Genomic DNA, 19,702 nt, shown 5'->3' on the forward strand with positions numbered 1-19,702 from the left:
TTGGTTGAATAGGCAGCTTGTTTTCTAGTACAACTTTAAATTTTCCAAGATTTAGAATTTTCCTACTGAAGAAAACTAATTTCTAAAGCAACTATTACCATCTTCATCCCAACGGTAAGCAGCTCCATACTAAGGAAAGAGTGAAATAAGTGTGCTTTACTTATAGAAGCCCATTCCTGTCCAGAGTGATTAGTAAGTTGTTTCACCATGACCCCCATTATTGTGACTGAAAAAAGAAAAATAAAAGAAGAAAATATTAGCCGAACACAATAGTAGCACCTAAGAAGTCCAACTTAAGAGGCTTCATACCCTGCACAAATCGGAAAGTTTTTAAAAATTTCATGTTTCAAATGAAGATTGTCCATTAAAAAATTACACACATAATGTATGTAAAGCAATTAAAACAAAAAAAAAAAAAACAAGCCAGAAACAATCCAACCATCAATAACATAAAACTTTTGTAATTCTGGTAAAGTGAATGAGAAGCAGAACATACATTTCACGTAACAATTCTCGTGCTTCCTTCCAATAACAATTCATAATGCAGGTAGGTATCTTGAAAAATTATATCATACATTTCTCTTATCAATGGGGCAGACACTCAACAACAAAACACAGACTTATTGTATTTGTTGCACAAATAAGAAAGAAGATAACAATTTTAAATTAACCAACAGGTTTTATCGTAATACACACTATCAACTATGAATTAGCATACCTTTAGAAGTCCTGAACTTATTCACAGCCATTCAAAGAGAATCATCCGATAGAATCAACCGTGACAATGCTCTAGTGCTTAACCTGCGAAAAATAGATCAAGCAGAGCTTGCATTCCCTGAAGTTAACCACAAAAAAAAAACATTACGATGACTTAAATTTTAACAGAAAACAAAAAAACAAAGCAAGAGTGAATAGAGTAATACCAAAGCAAATTTAAGATTGTTAGGTCCAATTTGTGGTCCAACTTCTGAACGTCTAATAGTAGACTTAGAAGGAAGGATTTGAAGAAGCTGTGGCGGCGGTGAATACGCATCAAGATTCACATTGCTCCTCACATTGAGGGCTAAAAGAGTGCGGAGGCGCGACAAAGCTGACGCGCGATTCTTGTGCTGCGACCGGTCTTCGGCGGCATGCGCTATGACGTCGGTCGGTACTATTAAGTTTTATACGAAACTGTGATATTCTTTGGTTACTAAGAAAATAGGAAGAAAGAAAACTTCTGTAAGCTGAGAATTCTATTATTATTGATCTGAATGAATCTGGAGGTTACAAGCCTTTTTGTATGTGCATAGAAGATTCTACACACATTGCACACACGCACAGATTACTACTAACGACTTCTATAACAACCTTTAGCTGACTCAGCTGCCATGTCAGCATACTCATTAATTAACTTGATTATATTCTTAACATCCCCCCTCAAGCCTAAGGTTTCGGAGAAACATTAAGCTTGTTTCTCAAATAAGCAAACTGATTATAGGCTAAGGGCTTAGTAAGAATGTCTGCTAATTGATCAAAGCTGGGAACATGATCAATAGAAAGTTCATGCTTAGCTATATGATCTCTAACAAAATGCAGATCAAGTTCTATGTGTTTGGTGCGTGAATGGTACTTTGGATTACTAGTCAATGCTTCAGCACTCTTATTATCACAATATAAGATAGGAAGCTTGAGCAAAGAAAGCTTCAATTCTTTTAGAAGATAAGTGATCCAGAGCATCTCAAAGGCAGCAAGTGCAAGTGCTCTGTGTTGTGCAAATTTTAATGTACTCGCAAGCGCACGAATCTGTTGTAGTATAGACTAATGGTGACGAGTGTCGATCCCACGAGGAGGTGGATTTTAATTATATATAGAATTAATTTTGTAAATGGGTAGTTGGATTTATGGTGGAAATGATTTGGAATATGCTAATAATTAAATTAAAATGGAGAGAATAAATTCTAAAATTGGAATTGAAATGGCGAGAATAAATTGAAGAGAATTCTATTAAAATGACGTACTTGGGTATCTAGATCCGTATCAACATGCATCATGGGCTAAATAATCCGTATTAATGCCAATTAAATCATGAGGGGGGAATCCACACCTCATGAACCACGCTCTAATCAATATGGTGCTAAGGGCTTATCGTGCCAAATAATAATAACCTTATACTAGAGAGCCGGTGTAACCAAGGCGGTATCTAGACAAGACTATTATTATTTGTCGACGAGAAGTCAAAACATCCACAAAAATTAGAGGGGAAGAGAAAATAAATTTACCAAATTAAGCCCATGACACATGTTGAGACTTCACCTTCAACCCAAGCTTGAAAGAAAATTAGCCACTCATAATTGAACTAGGGGCAAAATGGGAATTTATTAAAATACGAAGAAAATACAAGATGGAGAAGGAATTATAGAAAATGGATCCCAAAAATGGATTCAGAGATATCAAATTAGGGGGGGGAGGCCCCCTTTTTATAGATACATGGAGTAAATCATGGCCATCGGATTAAAAATAGTTTGGACGCTTAGGATTGCGCCACGTCATCAGTCAACAGTCCACGGTTTGACCACGCGGATGAACAGTAACACGGTTTGACCCGACTTTGAACAGTAACGCGGTTTGACCCGGATGAACAGTAACGCGGTTTGGTTGAAAATAATCCTGTGTGATGCATGCACCGTACGCGAGATTTTTCGTCCACTGATATGCTGCCACGTCACCATCAACAGTACATAAGAATTTTAGTCCAACAGGATCGTGACACCTCATCGGTCAATGCCACATCATCGGTCAATGCCACGTCATCATCCGTCTATGTGAACAGTGTCGTGAACAGTAACATATACAGTATCGTACACGTGAATAGTACCGTACATGTGAATAGTGTCATTTTTCCTTTTATGCTCCTCCTAAGGTTTTCGACCGTCCTGAGTTCAAAAGTGATGTCCGTTTTGCCGTCTGATCTCTCCTTTATTGTGAAATGACTATAATGCCCCTAAAATACATAAATTACTTAATTAAAATAAAACACACGTAATTAAATCATAAGAATGTTAAATACATAAAAGTAAGGGTTGTTAGTAAGACTTGAAATGTAAAATGACGGTTTTCTCCTTTATAAATATGCATTTTCTAACACTCAACACACCCCCCAACCAGCTTATTGCTAGTCCCTAGCAAATAAAGCGAAAACAAAATTCAAATTCAAAATAATTTTTTTTTGTTTTAATAGAAACACTCGTATTTATTCCATCAGATTAATGATAGCAATCAAATAAAAGTATAAGCATTATCTCCAGTCTAAAGCAACATCACACCCACATCAACCATCCACATGAATTAGCCCAGTAGACTTTGTTTTAGCTACTCTCAAGAATGACATGTCAAACCCCAAAATCTCACTGGAAGTAGTGACACTCTCACAAATAAATTAATCCCAATAAAAATAGTCACTCCAATGAATGGTAATTGAGAGAGAAAATAATAAAGAAGTGATATCACATGCTCTCACCAAGATGAAATAAATATGCCCTCAGCTTAGAAATAATACGATCTCAAGTCAAACAAAAATGCTAGTCAACCCAATTTACTTATCTTTTTTTTTTTTTTTTTTTTTTTATTATTATGCATCACTACATCTTTTTAGCCCATATAACTAGCTTCTACTTCAAACTATAGTTCCCTAAAATCAAGAAGGACTTTTATTAGGACGTAACGTAGGCTAGGGACATGGTTAACAAAGAAGGGAAATAAGGAAAACAAAGTGTATGTTTGAGAAAAATGCAGAGAATTTTTTTTTTTTTTTTTTTTTGAACTTGCAAGGTGGATTTCACCTATTATTGTTATTTTTATTCTTTTGAAACAACAACTTTTGTTTTGTTTTTTTTTTTTTACTTTTATTTGGCATAACTTCACTGAACAAAATAATTATTTACATTTTCTCAAACATAAATAGGTGATGGAACTTATAAGATATCGGGTAATACTCCAAATCGGAGTGGGTCAAGATGATAAGTTGACAAAGAAAAGGTTTTTTTTTTTTTTTTTTTTTTTTTTTTTTTTTTTTTTTTTTAAAGGCTCAAAAGGGTTAACTATGGATATATCACAAAAGGGATGGCTAGAAAGGCTCAAACGGATCAAAGATGGCCTTTCCATCGTCTTTTAGGGCTCTAAATAATCATCCATATCTACTAGTTAGATGGGCCTCCCAATGTAGCAACACACATTTTTTTTTTTTTTTTTTTTTTTATTAAGGGTTAACTCAAAAGAAATCTAGAGATCGTGTATACAATAATAAACTGTTAAGCTGTATAAAGAATGGGCAAAAGGGTTACTCTCCAAGAAAAATGATAGGCTCAAAAACTCACTTGGTACTTATTATGACATGTTCATTCCTTCAAGCAACTCATATATGTCTCCGACATCAACATGTAGAGTAGCAAACATAATGTAACATCACTTAAGACCAAAGATAATACAAATACTAAAATTTAAAATTAATCATGTCACCCAATGTTAAAACAAATCACACAATTTTTTTTTTTTTTTTTTTTTTTTTTTTTTTAAACAACATTCTACCCCCCAACCTATTCTAAACATGAAAGGAAAATATGCATGCAGAAATGTGAAAATGATGCATAAAAACTAATTAGAAAAGTTACACATAAAATGATAGAAAACGAAAATGATTTTTTTATTTTTATTTTAAAAGAAGATGCGCTTCTAGAGGAACTACACTCCATATTCAGCCATCTTTGACTCAAAAGTTGGAAAATGTATATTTATAGAGGAGAAATTAAAGAAGAAAAATAAACATAAACACATAATAAAGAAAAAGAAAATGTCTGAAATTTTTTTTTTTTTGAATTTTTTTTTTTTTGAATTTTTTTTTTTTAAACAATGAAGATGCGTTTCTAGAGTAACTACACTCCATATTCAGCCATCTTCAACACAAAAAGTTAGCAACAGTTAGTTTCTACAACAAAAAATTAGTAAAAACTTAACCAAAATTCCACAATTGTCGACTATTCCCTCCCCCCAACCAGAACGAAACATTGTCCTCAATGTTTGAAATGAAAGAAGTAGAGTTTAGAAGACATCACCTGGGTGGTGTAACACAGAAGAAAATATTTACAGGCGGAGAGTTAAATCTAATTTGTACTTCTTACTGCGGCTACTGTTACCATCATTATTTGGACGCTCCAACACAAAGGTCCAAGGGTCTGGCTCCAGTTTATAAGCTTGTAACATATCAAGTAGCTCATTAGCAGTGTGAGCACAAATAAAAAGTTTTTTCACATTAGCGGGAATGAAATAGTTTTTTATTGCATGGTTAAGAAATGCGATAAAACCATCATAAAAGTTATTGACATTTAACAAACCGATGGGTTTTTGGTGGATGTGCAGATGGGCCCAAGATGCTAGCGTGATAAGTGCCTCTAGTGTTGCAAGATCTCCTGGAAGGAAAATAAAAGCATCAGCATGATTAAGCATTTCAGTTATTCTTTCCTGCATACCTGAGACGACTAACTCTTCTCCAGTTGATGAGTCAGACGAACTGCCCAATGGTTTTAGGACTCTTGGGATGATGCCTAACACTTGACTTCCTCTGATAAAAGCTGCTTCTGAGACCATTTTTGATAACCCTCGATTACCTCCTCCATACACCAAGTGTAATTTTCTCGCTGCTATGCTTCGACCAAGATCTATGGCTGCCTCAACGAACTCTTTATGTTTGCCATAGGTAAAACCGGAAAGCACACAAATGTTCTTGAATTGTCTATTGGGAGTAGCTGCCATTGAGATACTTCTAAAAAAACAATTTGTGAGTGCTTGACAAAGAAAATCACATTTAAGAGTCTTGGTGATAGTGGGTCATAGTTGTGTATGAGGTCACATGTCCATGTCAAATAACGCGTAAAGCACGTGGCTCGCTAGTCAAAAAGGAAACAGTAAAAAGGGAAAAGCAAACAGTAATAAGGAAAAAGCAAACAGTAATAAAATTATTAAAGACAATAATGCAAACAATAAGACAATAGTGAAATAAAATAATAATAAAGTAAAAGGATATTTACAGGTAGTTGCGACTGTGGCTCACATCTTCCTCTGGTTTTACGTCCAGAAACGGCTTGAACGCCCTCTATGGGTCGAGGATAGGCTTCCTATCCAGTTTTCTTATAAACTGGCAAACAGGGTCGTTTATAGTCAGATTCCCGAGACTATATCGTGCATGCTCTTTCTGGAATAATGGCCATAACTGGAGAATCGCTCTTTGCACATATCCACTGGGATGCGTTTCAAGAGACAAAAGGATATCATCCAATGACTCCTTATTCAAGCCATCCCTAATGAATTGAATCTTATCTTCCCTATTATCAGACACCATTCCTAAAGAACATGGGTTTTTATTGCAACTCATTCTGGCACACTTATGACAAGCAACAGAAATTCTTCGAGCTCGTCGTTTTCTTGCATAATTTCCTTTACCACAACCAGGCATGTATGCAATAAATTTTGGAGTTAACTCACCTGCCGATCGTACTTTAGCCTCGATTAACCAACGGATGTCAGCAGGTATGTTATTCCTCATGAGTAATCGCATGCGTTCGGACCGAGCTTTATAGATCGTAAGGAGGGCATTCTGAGGAAGTGAAGGGAATCGCTTGTGAAGCTTCGCTAGAATCTCGTTTCTGTCCATACCTTCGCCTCAGAATATCAGTTATTATGGGAAACTGAAGTAACCGACTTGATTGTCACGGAGTACCGTTATCCGCCACTTCACCGGGGTAACAAACTAAAGCACACAAATAGAAAAACAAATTAAAACACACAAAGAAAATTAAAATCGTCCTCTTATTGAATTTACCTCAAGCTCCAACTGGATGTCGTAAACACTTCTCTCAATGTCTCTGAGTTGGTGTTCTAAACCCTCAACATAGGCTACTAACTCTGGTGGTTGTAGAGCCCAAATGCGATGTGTTTTACAAAATTGAATCTGTCTTTTGAGATGAGTTTTGACACGTTGAAGTGGTTTAAGAATGTTCAGGAGGAACGGTCTAAGTATGAGACTCATGATTAAAAATGATAAGAGAAAACTTAATGGTAAAATAAACACACTTATGCAAAAACAATTTCAATTAGCAAAAGAATAATAATAAAAAGAAAGAAAGAAAAATCAAATCAACGAAAAGAAAAAAAAATCAATTCAAATTTGGTGGGTCACTCAAATTTATTTCGGTGTCTTCTTCATGTGGTTGGTACTCTAGATATGGCTTTAATCTTTGACCATTAACTTTAAACGTGACACCATTCTTTGGGTCTTTAATTTCAATTGCCCCATGTGGAAAAACAGTATGAACAATAAATGGGCCAGACCAACGAGAGCGTAACTTACCTGGGAATAGGTGCAAGCGAGAATTGAATAAAAGCACTTTCTGACCTGGAGTGAACGATTTTCTCATAATTTGCTTATCATGGAAGACTTTCATTCGTTGCTTGTAAATCTTGGCATTTTCGTACGCGTCATTGCGAATTTCTTCAAGTTCTGCCAGCTGTAATCTTCTTTCTGAGTTGGCTTGCTGCATGTCAAAATTGAATTTCTTGATGGCCCAATACGCACGATGCTCGAGTTCCACAGGTAGGTGGCAAGCTTTTCCATACACTAGCCTGTAGGGTGACATCCCAATCGGGGTCTTGAAAGCCGTTCTATATGCCCATAATGCATCATCAAGTCTTAATGACCAATCTTTCCTGTCTGGCCTCACCGTCTTTTCTAATATGTGCTTTATTTCTCGATTGGAGATCTCAACTTGGCCACTGGTTTGCGGATGATACGGGGTCGCCACTTTATGTGTGATTGAATACTTTGTCAAAAGAGCTTTGAATGCTTTGTTACAGAAGTGGGCACCACCATCACTGACTATTGCTCGAGGGAATCCAAAGCGTGAGACAATGTTGCTTTTCAAAAATGCTATCACCACCTTGTGATCATTGGTCCTACATGGAATTGCTTCTACCCATTTTGATACGTAGTCAACAGCAACCAATATGTATTGATGGCCAAAAGAAGGGGGAAAGGGTCCCATGAAGTCGATACCCCATACGTCAAAAATCTCAACCACTAAAATTGGATTTAGTGGCATCATGTTCCTTCGTGTAATGCTTCCCATTCGTTGACACCTATCACATGAAGAACAGAAAGTGTAAGCGTCTCGAAATATAGATGGCCAATAGAAACCACATTGTAAAACTTTAGTCGCTGTCTTCTTAGCACTGAAATGGCCTCCACAAGCTTGTTCATGGTAGAATGAAAGAATATTCTGAATTTCATTTTCAGGGACACATCGTCTAACAATTTGGTCTGCACAATACTTGAACAAATATGGGTCATCCCAAAAGAAATTCTTTATTTCTGCAAAGAATTTAGCCTTATCTTGCTTGGTCCAATGCTCTGGAAGTTTACCTGTAACAAGATAATTAACTATATCAGCATACCAAGGTAATACTTCCACACTCATTAATTGTTCATCTGGAAATGACTCATTTAATATTAATGGCTCTGTAATTGTGTCAAAGTGAAGACGAGAGAGATGGTCCGCCACAACATTTTCTGACCCTTTCTTATCTTTGAATTCCAAGTCAAATTCCTGCAAAAGTAACACCCAACGAATTAGTCTAGCTTTTGCATCTTTCTTTGTGAGAAGATATTTAAGAGCAGCATGATCTGTGAATATAATTATTTTACAACCAATGAGATAAGATCGAAATTTTTCCAATGCAAACACTACTGCTAGCATTTCTTTTTCAGTAGTTGAATAGTTCAACTGTGCATCATTCAATGTCATACTAGCATAGTAAATAACATGAGGAATTCGATCAACTCTTTGTCCTAAAACTGCTCCTACTGCATAATCAGATGCATCACACATAAGTTCAAATGGTAAGCTCCAGTTTGGGGCCTGAATGATGGGTGATGATGTCAACAATTGCTTTAATTTTTCAAAAGCCATAAGACATGAATCATTAAAGATAAAAGGTACATCCTTAGCAAGTAAATTGCATAAGGGTCTAGAAACTTTGCTAAAATCTTTAATGAAACGTCTATAGAAACCAGCATGCCCAAGGAAAGATCTTACTTCTCTGACTGTTTTGGGTGGAGGAAGATTAGAAATGAGATCCACCTTGGCTTTGTCAACCTCAATACCTTTGCTCGAAATGATGTGACCGAGAACAATACCTTGTTTTACCATAAAATGGCATTTCTCCCAATTTAAGACCAAGTTCTTCTCGATACATCTCTGCAGAACTAGTGTTAGATGATGTAAACATTGATCAAACGAGTCACCAAAGACAGAAAAATCATCCATAAAGACTTCAAGGAATCGTTCCACCATATCAGAAAAAATGCTCAACATGCATCGTTGAAATGTAGCAGGTGCATTACATAATCCAAATGGCATTCTCCTATATGCAAATGTGCCAAAAGGGCAAGTGAAAGTAGTTTTCTCTTGATCTTTTGGTGCTATGGGAATCTGATTATATCCTGAGTAACCATCTAGAAAGCAATAAAATTCATGGCCTGCTAATCTATCAAGCATTTGATCAATAAATGGTAAAGGAAAATGGTCTTTACGTGTGACAGAATTCAATTTTCTATAATCAATGCATACACGCCATCCTGTAGTCACTCTAGTGGGTATCAATTCATTATCAGCATTGGTAACTACTGTGACTCCTGACTTTTTAGGGACAACTTGTACAGGACTGACCCATGAACTATCAGAAATTGGGTAAATGATACCTGCATCTAATAGCTTAAGGACCTCAGTTCTAACAACTTCTTTCATGTTAGGATTTAACCGACGTTGCATCTCCCTAGTAGTTTTAGCATTTTCATCAAGGTGAATGTAATGCATGCAATCTACTGGGTTTATACCTTTAATGTCTGCTATGGTCCATCCTAATGCTCCTTTGTGATCTTTTAAAACATCCAACAACTTACCTTTTTGTTCGTCATTTAGGGATGATGAGATGATTACCGGCAGAGTACTTTCTTCTCCCAAAAACGCATATTCCAAAGTGTTGGGCAATGGTTTGAGCTCGAGTTTCGGTGGTGATTCTGATGATGGAATGAGTTGCTTCTCTGATGGTGCTAGTTGCTCAACTCTTGACTTCCATTTATTAGTGTCCATAGATGGTGTTGAGTCAAGCAGGACATTGACCTCATCGACCGATCTGTCAATATCAAAATCCAAACCAAAGTGAGTTAAACATGTTTGTAAAGGATCACTAAGGTTTGAAACAAAAGTATCATCAACTAATGCTTCAATTAAATCCACATCAACAATTCCATCATCTACACTGTAAGGTTGTTTGGCAATGTTGAAAATGTTTAGCTCCATAGTCATGTTGCCGAAGGACAACTGCATATTTCCAGTCCTGCATTGAATGTGAGCATCCGCAGTTGCCAAGAAAGGTCGGCCTAGAATAATGGGGATGTGCTTCCTTGAATCCTGTATTGGTTGAGTGTCAATTACAATGAAATCAACAGGAAAATAAAACTTGTCTACCTGGATAAGCACGTCCTCCACAATACCACGAGGTATTTTTGTGGACCGATCTGCAAGTTGTAACACCACTGGAGTTGGGTGTAATTCTCCCAGTCCAAGTTTCACGAATACAGAGTAAGGCAAAAGATTTACACTAGCTCCTAAATCCAACAAAGCATTCTCAATTGTGTGGTTCCCTATACTACATGAGATAGTGGGGGAGCCTGGGTCTTTGCATTTTAAAGGAATTTTATGTTGGAGTATAGAACTAACGTTTTCTGTTAAAAATGCCTTCTTTTGAACATGCATGTTTCTCTTTTTAGTACACAAATCTTTAAGAAACTTGGCATAAGATGGAACTTGCTTTATAGCATCAAGTAAAGGGATGTTAACACTTACCTGTTTGAAGATTTCGAGAATCTCACCTGTAGATTTTCCCTTTTTTCCTTTCGCTAACCTTTGAGGAAATGGAGCTTTCGGAACGTATTCTCGTGGGTTAGTTTCTTCTTTCTCCTCCGGTGATGAGTCCTCAACATTCACAGGTACAATTTGATTTTCTTTTGTCACCGGCATCTCCACTTTGTTGTCGACTTCCTTTCCTTTTCGCAAGGTCATTACTGCTTTGACCTCTCCATGCTGCTGTGGTGAACTGGTACTTGCTTCATGTACTCCTTTAGGGTTAGGCACTGGTTGACTTGGAAACTTACCTTTCTCAACGGTCATTGCCAAGGTCTGAACTGAAGAAGCAAGTTGTCCCACCATCTTCTCGAGGCTTGAAACTGATTGGGCTTGTGAGTTGAAGCCTGCTCTCAACTCATTTCGTAGTCCATCAATGGTGCGATTCTGTTGCTCAATCGTGGAGTGAGTAAGATTCTTGAAATTCTGGAATGAATCCTCCCATGGTCTGGGCTGAGAGTAATTCTGGTTCTGATTGTATGGTCTAAATGGTGGCTGAGAGGCTTGAGGAACTTGAGGAATTTGTTGCATTGGTGGAGCTGGAGCTGCTGGTCCATTCTGTTGGAATCTTTGAGACCATGAAAAATTGGGATGGTCTCTCCATCCAGGGTTATATGTGTTGGAGTATGGGTTGTAATTTGATGGCTTTCTCATTACACCTATGGCATTGGCTTGATCTGAGTATGAGTCATGGTCATGTGGCTCTGTTGATTTAGCAGTCGATAACGATGCTATTTGTCGAGCAAGACCTTCAACCATCTCCTTGACTTCTTTGATTCCTGAAGTTGATTCGCCAATTTGAACCTCATTCACTCCTTTAATTCTTCTAGTAGTCCTAAGTGATCGACTCCGTTGTTGGGAATTATCTGCTTGTCGCTGGAAGAATTCCCAAATTTCTGATGCACTTTTTGACATTAGCTCTCCTCCACTCGTTGCCATTAGCCATTCTTGCACATTCGGCAATAATCCTTCCAAAAAGTATTGGCATTGGTGCCATTTCTCGTACCCATGATGTGGACACTTCAAGAGTAGCCCATTGAATCGCTCCCATGTTTCGAAAAATTGCTCGTCCTCTCTCTGAGTAAACTCTGAGATTTCCCTGCGAATAGCATTGGTTTTATGCACTGGGAAATATTTATTCAAAAATTTAGTTACTATTTGTTCCCATAATGCAATGCTATTAGCAGGCAATGTATTAAGCCATGAACGAGCCCTATCCTTTAAAGAAAATGGGAATAGTCTAAGTTTAACATCATCGTCTGAAAAATTTTCATATTTAAAAGTTTGACAAATGGCATGAAAATCGTTCAGATGATTATATGGATCCTCATTTTCTAGGCCATAAAATGTAGGGAGACAATTTAACACACTAGGTTTTAATTCAAAACTCCTAGCAGCTACATTTGGGTATCTTATGCATGACGTGCTCAAATTAGCTAAGGGACTAAAATAGTCCTTAAATGGCCTCTCCTGTGGTGCTTGTAAATCCATTTTATTTTTAACGTGTTTGTGTGTGCGAAGTGTTTTTTCTAATTCAAGGTCTATAGGTTCAAGATTAGGTAATAATGACCTACGACCATGCATGCAAAATAAATAAAATAAAAATAAAGATGGGAACAAAACAAATAAAAATAAAGAAGAGGGAGAAATTACGATACTAACCTTATTGCGCTATTACAACCTTACTATAAAAATACACAAAAATAAATACGTGAAAGAAATTAACTAAAAATTAAATTAATAAGATAAACAAAAAAAAATTACAAAGAAAAATAAATGAAAAATTAAATTACAAAATTTTAAAGAAGAGAAAAAGAAAAGAAATACTAACCTTTAAATGTAGATTCACTTTTTTTTTCTTTTTTTTTTTTAATAATAAAAAAAAATACAAGAAAACAAATAAAAGAAATTATTCACAAAAATTAATTCTATGAATTAAAATTACTTACCTCCCCGGCAACGGCGCCAAAAACTTGTTGTGCAAATTTTAATGTACTCGCAAGCGCACGAATCTGTTGTAGTATAGACTAATGGTGACGAGTGTCGATCCCACGAGGAGGTGGATTTTAATTATATATAGAATTAATTTTGTAAATGGGTAGTTGGATTTATGGTGGAAATGATTTGGAATATGCTAATAATTAAATTAAAATGGAGAGAATAAATTCTAAAATTGGAATTGAAATGGCGAGAATAAATTGAAGAGAATTCTATTAAAATGACGTACTTGGGTATCTAGATCCGTATCAACATGCATCATGGGCTAAATAATCCGTATTAATGCCAATTAAATCATGAGGGGGGAATCCACACCTCATGAACCACGCTCTAATCAATATGGTGCTAAGGGCTTATCGTGCCAAATAATAATAACCTTATACTAGAGAGCCGGTGTAACCAAGGCGGTATCTAGACAAGACTATTATTATTTGTCGACGAGAAGTCAAAACATCCACAAAAATTAGAGGGGAAGAGAAAATAAATTTACCAAATTAAGCCCATGACACATGTTGAGACTTCACCTTCAACCCAAGCTTGAAAGAAAATTAGCCACTCATAATTGAACTAGGGGCAAAATGGGAATTTATTAAAATACGAAGAAAATACAAGATGGAGAAGGAATTATAGAAAATGGATCCCAAAAATGGATTCAGAGATATCAAATTAGGGGGGGGAGGCCCCCTTTTTATAGATACATGGAGTAAATCATGGCCATCGGATTAAAAATAGTTTGGACGCTTAGGATTGCGCCACGTCATCAGTCAACAGTCCACGGTTTGACCACGCGGATGAACAGTAACACGGTTTGACCCGACTTTGAACAGTAACGCGGTTTGACCCGGATGAACAGTAACGCGGTTTGGTTGAAAATAATCCTGTGTGATGCATGCACCGTACGCGAGATTTTTCGTCCACTGATATGCTGCCACGTCACCATCAACAGTACATAAGAATTTTAGTCCAACAGGATCGTGACACCTCATCGGTCAATGCCACATCATCGGTCAATGCCACGTCATCATCCGTCTATGTGAACAGTGTCGTGAACAGTAACATATACAGTATCGTACACGTGAATAGTACCGTACATGTGAATAGTGTCATTTTTCCTTTTATGCTCCTCCTAAGGTTTTCGACCGTCCTGAGTTCAAAAGTGATGTCCGTTTTGCCGTCTGATCTCTCCTTTATTGTGAAATGACTATAATGCCCCTAAAATACATAAATTACTTAATTAAAATAAAACACACGTAATTAAATCATAAGAATGTTAAATACATAAAAGTAAGGGTTGTTAGTAAGACTTGAAATGTAAAATGACGGTTTTCTCCTTTATAAATATGCATTTTCTAACACTCAACACTCTGTACTCAAACTCTGCTGTTGATCTAGAGACAATAGCCTGCTTCTTTGAGGACCATGAGACTAGATTATTGCCAAGGAATACACAATAACCGCCAATAGATTTTCTATCATCAGGATCTAATCCCCAGTCAGCATCAGAGTAAGCATTTAGAAGGAGAGAACCTGAGTTAAGAAATTGAAGTCCATAATTTACTGTACCCTGTAGATATCGCAGAACCCTCTTACAAGCTTGCCAATGAAGGACAGTAGGTGCAGCAAGGATTTGACTCAGTTTGTTGACTGAGAAGGCAATGTCAGGTCTTGTTAAAGTCACATACTAAAGAGATCTAATGATACTTCTGTAGAGAGAATGATTCTCAAATAGGACACCATTTTCTTTCCTTAATTTTTCAGTTATGCTCATGGGTGTGTTGTAGCCTTTGCTGTCTAACATGTGTTCCTTTTGAAGAATATCACCGATATATTTAGTCTGAGAGAGATGTAACCCATCCAGACTAGGAGTTACTTCTATGCCAAGAAAATAGTTAAACTCCCCCAAGTCTTTTAGAGCATAAGTTGAGCCAAGCTTACTAATTACCTCTTCAACAAGCCTTGTATTTGATCCAGTGATGAGTATGTCATCCACATAAATCAGAACAACCAAAATATCAGCCCCAGTATGTTTAATAAAGAGAGAAGTATCAGACTTAGAAGTTTGAAAACCCCATTGCACCAGTGAACCTTTTAGCTGATCATACCAGGCCCTTAGAGCTTGTTTGAGGCCATATAATGCCTTGTTCAACTTGCATATATGATAAGGAAATCTGGAATCAATGAAACCCTCTGGTTGGTGCATATATACATCTTCAGTAAGTACTCCATTCAAGAAGGCGTTATTGATATCTAGTTGCCTAATAGTCCAGTGCTGCATTACTGCTAAGCTGAGAATAATTCTGACTATACAAGGCTTTACAACAGGGCTAAAGGTTTCAAAGAAATCTACTCCATGTGTTTGGTGAAAGTCGTTAGCCACCAAGCATGCTTTGTACTTAGAAATGCTGCCATCTGGATTGTATTTGACTCTGAAAATCCATTTGTTACCTACAATCTTGTTAGCTGAATCAGAAGGAACCAAAGTCTATGTCTGATTTCTATGTAAAGCATCCACCTCTTCTTTCATAGCCATATACCATTTCTGACTAGACAGTGCTGCCTTGACACTTGTTGGTTCTATGTCCTAAGTTGCTGCTAAATAGGTTTTGGGTTTGAATATTCCAGATTTTGCTCTAGTCACTATAGGATGTATAGAAATGGAAGGTCTGGAAGAGATAGATGGGATATTTGTTGATGCTGGTGATTGGCTTAAAGGTGAACTTGGCTCAGGGGTAACAGCAGGGAGTTGAGTTCCACTTCTGAAGTTGCTATAGGTGGTGCTACTACATTACTGTCATCAAGATGAGGATTTGACAAAGAAAAATGAGTGAAAGACTGATTTGCAGGAGTGACACATTTTGTTGGAATAGAGGAAGAGTTGTTGGAAGCAGAAAACAACTCTGGATATGAAAATTCAGACTCATTAAACACAACATGTCTGGCAATGTAAATTCTACCTGATTTGTCTAGACACTTATAACCTTTATGTACAAGATTGTAGCAAAAAAAAATGCATTTTTGTGTATAGAAGTCTAATTTGTGTTGATTAAAGGTCTCAATAATAGAAAGCATGAGCAACCAAAAACTTTAAGGAACTGATAATCAGGTAAACGATTGTGTAGCTTCTGATAGAGTGATTTATTGTTTAAAACTGGTGTAGGAATCCTATTTATCAGATAGGTTGCTGTGTGAAAAGCTTCCCACCAAAAGACAAGTGGAGGATTTGCTAGAGCAAGAAGAGTAAGGCCAGTTTCAACAATATGTCTATGTTTCCTCTTCACAACTCTATTTTGATGGTGTGTATGGGGACAACTAAATTTAATATGTATCCCTTATTGCTGAAGAAATGAACCAAAGGCTCTAAATTCACCCCCCATGTCTAATTGCATGGTTTTAATAGACTTGGAAAATTGTTTTTCAACAAGGAGTTTATACTGTTTGAATGTGTCTAATGCTTCTGATTTTAAAGTGAGAGGAAATATCCAACTACATCTAGTGAAATCATCTACAAAGGATATGTAATATTTGTATCCATCTTTGGATGACATTGATGCTGGTCCCTAGGATCAGTGTGTATTAATTCAAGTGGTGCTCTAGTTTTTATGTTAGTGACAGGGAAGTGAAACTGATGTAGTTTGCCATAGTGACAAGCATCACAGAAGCTTAGATAATGATTGACAATATGTGAAGTTTGAGTCTTTAAAATGATTTGCATAGCATGTTTATTGGGATGACCAAGTCTATTATGTAACAGCTGCATTGAGATACAACTAGAAGTATTGAAACTTGCAGGAGAATTGTTGAAAGACACTGAATTAACAAAAACTGACTTGATAGACTTTGGACAAGAGTTTACAATTTTATTTGAAACAACTGACAACATAGAATTTGGCTTTAAAACTTGTACTTCAGAATTGGAGAACAAATCATCTTCAGATAGTAGTTTGTAGAGACCCCCTTCAGCAATTCCTGTGCTATAATGTCCCCTTCACCTTGTCCTTTACAAAACAAAATTCAGAGGTGAATTCTATAATCATACTATTATTAGCAAGGAGTTTGGACACACTGATGAGATTCTTTGTTATATGAGGAACACGTCGCATGTCAGTAAGATGTAGTAAAGCTCCAAGGGAAGTGTAAAAATAAGTGTAACCAATATGAGTAATAGAAAGGCCTTTACCATTACCAACTAGCAGCATCTCAGAACCAGAGTAAGACTTACCAACAGTCAGATTTTGCACAGCATTTGTGAGGTGATGTGTTGCTCCACTGCCTAAGTACCACCCTTGATCAGTAACTCCTTCTGATGTCACCATGTATGCAGCTCTTGGTCCTTGATTTTGATTTGGAAAGGAACTCTGAACTGGAGGATTTGGCACAAAATTTTGGTTAAACCTATTTCTGCACTCAGCAGCTGAATGATTTGGCTTGAAACAGATCTGACATATGATACCTCTGCCACTTCCTCTTCCAGAATTATTGAAACCAGCAGTAAATCCATTTCCATTGAATCCAACAAAGCTATTTCCATTAAATCCAATAAATCCACCTCTGCCTTGATTACCTCCTTGATTTCCATGCCATTGTCCCCTTCCAGTACCATATCCTGCATTACCTCCTCTCCTTGCTCCAGAATTTCCTTTACCATAATTTCCATTCCAATTTCCACCTTCAGTTCTGTTTCCAAAATTTCCAGTGTAGTTGCCTTGATTATTATTATTATTCCAGCCAGCATTATAATTGTTTTTCCTTTGATTATTTCCAGTTTGAACCAAATTAGCAGCATAGTTCATTTTAGCTTCTTTACTGGCATTAGAGTTAGCACTTTCCAATCGAGCTTCATGAGTCAGAAGCATAGAGTATGCTTCATTAATACTCATCTTAAGTACATTAGCTTCAATATAAACCACAACTGGATAATAAGGTTGTCCTAGACCAGAAATTAAATGAGTAATAAAGTCTAGATTACTAACTGGACTACCAGCAATGGCTAACTCATCAGTAATAGATCTCAACTTACTAAAGTATTCAGTCATAGTCAGGGAAGCTTTATTGAGATTATTCAGCAACATTTTCAAGTGAACCTTTTTAGCAGCAGTTTCATATCCGAATTGCTGTTCTAAATTAGTCCAAAGCTCAAAAGAAGTTTTAGATGTTACTACTAATCTGAGAACTTCAATACTGATTGAGGAAAGAAGCCAGCTCAGGAGCATCTGATCTTGTTTCTTCCAAGTGATGTAGGCTGGATTCTCACGTAAATCTGCACTGGAGCTTCTAGGTTCATCATCAAGAAATTGGCTAGGACAGATCTTGGAGCCATCAAGAAATCCTTCTATATCATTTGCTCGAACTGAAGATAGGATCTGAGATTTCCAGATCATGTAATTGGAACGATCAAGTTTGATTGGTGTTGTGAAGGTGAATGATGAGATGGAAGAAGAACCATTTGTATTCGAGTTGACAGAAGCCAACAAAGATTGAATTAGAATGGCTCTGATACCATATTAAGTTTTATATGAAAATGTGATGTTGTTTGGTTACTAAGAAAATAGGAAGAAAGAAAACTTCTGTAAGCTGAGAATTCTATTATTATTGATCTGAATGAATCTGGAGGTTACAAGCCTTTTTATATGTGCATAAAAGATTCTACACACATTGCACACACGTACGGCGGATTCGCGCTTATTGCGGTGCTGACCGCCTGGTCCCGACGATTTGTACGCGTCCATTTCGCATTCACAAAACAACTCATCGTCAGTCAATTCTAAGTAATTCTTCGAAGAAGAGAAGAAGAAGTTGAAGAACAATTGTCATTGGTGTTGTAAATTGCAAGACAAGAACAATGGCTGATAATTCCCGCGATGCTTGTACAACGGAAAGTTTATATTTTTCCTTCCGAGTTAGGGAATCCGAAGCACGAATTGAGCGGCCAACGCCATCATCAATTTCAGTTTCCCTCTCTGTGTATGGGATAATCAAAGCAAAGCTTCGTACTGGTAACACATTCTTATAGCAGGCCCAGCCCAATCCAGCCCAGTCAAGCAAGTGAGCAATGTTATTATTTTATTATTTTTGAACTCGCGGTGGCTCTGTATTATTTGCAAAATACTCATGTAAGGCAGAGAATATATTTTATATTGGAATATTTTCAAAATAAATGGTGCTTTAAACAGGCGTCCGATTGTAAAGATATGTCATATGCCTAATTAAACAGTGTCAGATATAATAAAAATATATCTTTTATTTAAAGATGTATTCATTCACGGTTTTATACTTTAATTTGAAATGGTGATGATTTATTTTAGACCAGTGATGATCTAATTCAATTTTTAATTTAATAACCATAAATAAAAAATTACATTTGCAATGTGTCTCGAAGCACCATCAATTCTTACCTATATTTCAATTAAAATAAATGTGAAACTATTGGCACCCATTCATTATTCATATAAAACTTATTTCAAATAAAATTACAGTTAAGGGCAAAGAAGAAATAAACACATATAGGATTTTTTTTCCCAACAAATTACTTACATTAATAATCAAACCTTTTTTTTTTAATTTCCTACCATTATTTCTTATCTAACTAAGATAAATTGTATAAATCTGGCATAATCTATTTTTCTTTTCCTATTTCTTATTGATTAAATATTTTCGGACTCAAGATTACTTTCAAACTACAATCTAAAATATGTGTTATTTAAGCTAATGATTAG

At 36.4% G+C, this 19,702-nt stretch overlaps 1 protein-coding gene, 1 non-coding gene and 1 pseudogene across 2 annotated transcripts in view; 2 read left to right on the forward strand and 1 right to left on the reverse strand.

Annotated features, from left to right (window-relative positions):
- The window catches only part of LOC112495478 (disease resistance protein RPV1-like), a 79,644-nt gene that overhangs the window by 50,644 nt on the left and 9,298 nt on the right, over positions 1-19,702 (forward strand). The window lies entirely within an intron of this gene.
- LOC127900749 (uncharacterized) lies at positions 294-18,928 on the reverse strand (annotated as a pseudogene).
- Positions 11,995-12,098, forward strand: LOC127901636 (small nucleolar RNA R71). The gene has a single exon (XR_008053880.1). It is a non-coding gene; the product is annotated as a small nucleolar RNA R71 (small nucleolar RNA).

Source organism: Citrus sinensis, chromosome 3 (genome assembly GCF_022201045.2).
Source record: "Citrus sinensis cultivar Valencia sweet orange chromosome 3, DVS_A1.0, whole genome shotgun sequence".
NCBI classification, from domain to species: Eukaryota; Viridiplantae; Streptophyta; class Magnoliopsida; order Sapindales; family Rutaceae; genus Citrus; species Citrus sinensis.